Source organism: Bison bison, unplaced genomic scaffold (assembly GCF_000754665.1).
Source record: "Bison bison bison isolate TAMUID 2011002044 unplaced genomic scaffold, Bison_UMD1.0 scf7180017858770, whole genome shotgun sequence".
Classification (NCBI taxonomy): domain Eukaryota; kingdom Metazoa; phylum Chordata; class Mammalia; order Artiodactyla; family Bovidae; genus Bison; species Bison bison.
The window spans coordinates 750,677-751,158 of record NW_011489342.1 but is presented as its reverse complement, the minus strand read 5'-3'; the positions used below and the strand labels follow the sequence as shown (position 1 = coordinate 751,158).

The 482-nt window shown below is 66.2% G+C and overlaps 1 protein-coding gene across 1 annotated transcript in view; it reads right to left on the bottom strand.

Annotated features, from left to right (window-relative positions):
* The window catches only part of PDE1C (phosphodiesterase 1C, calmodulin-dependent 70kDa), a 332,028-nt gene extending 331,649 nt beyond the window's left edge, over positions 1-379 (bottom strand). Inside the window, exon 1 of the mRNA XM_010829092.1 lies at positions 317-379. The gene's annotated coding sequence lies outside the window, so the exon portion shown is untranslated. The remainder of the gene's footprint in view (positions 1-316) is intronic.
* Positions 380-482: the final 103 nt, after the last annotated feature.

Below are 482 nucleotides of genomic sequence, written 5' to 3'. Positions count from 1 at the left end.
ACTCGTACATTTTTTTTTTTTTTTTGTCCTCAAACACAAAGCCGCGGGAGCGAACCGTGTGGCAGCTGGATTGGAGGGGAAAGGGAGGACCCAGAAGGGAAGAGAGGCGGCGAGGAGGGAGAAAGTGAGAAGGGGAAAGCGGAGAGAGGGATGAGCCCAGAAGGAGCCAGCGCGGGGCCGGTCTGTCTGAGCCTGAGGCCGCACACCCTGGCTGCGCCAGCGCCCCCTGCCCTGGGGCGCCCCGAGGCTCCCCCTCCCGGTCCCTCTCTCCCTGCCCCGCTGCCTTCACGCCCCTTCTCTGTTTTCTGTCACTTACCAGCAGCTCTGCTGACAAGCGAGAAAACTGACCACTGCGAAGAGCCGTCTGCGAGCGCGCAGGGGCCGGCGTCAGGTCTGGCACCCGCGGGCGCGAAGGGAGGGGCGCGCGGAGCACTGCCGTCTGCGGGGCACAAGCTCGCGGGGCTCCAGCCCCACACCCGGAG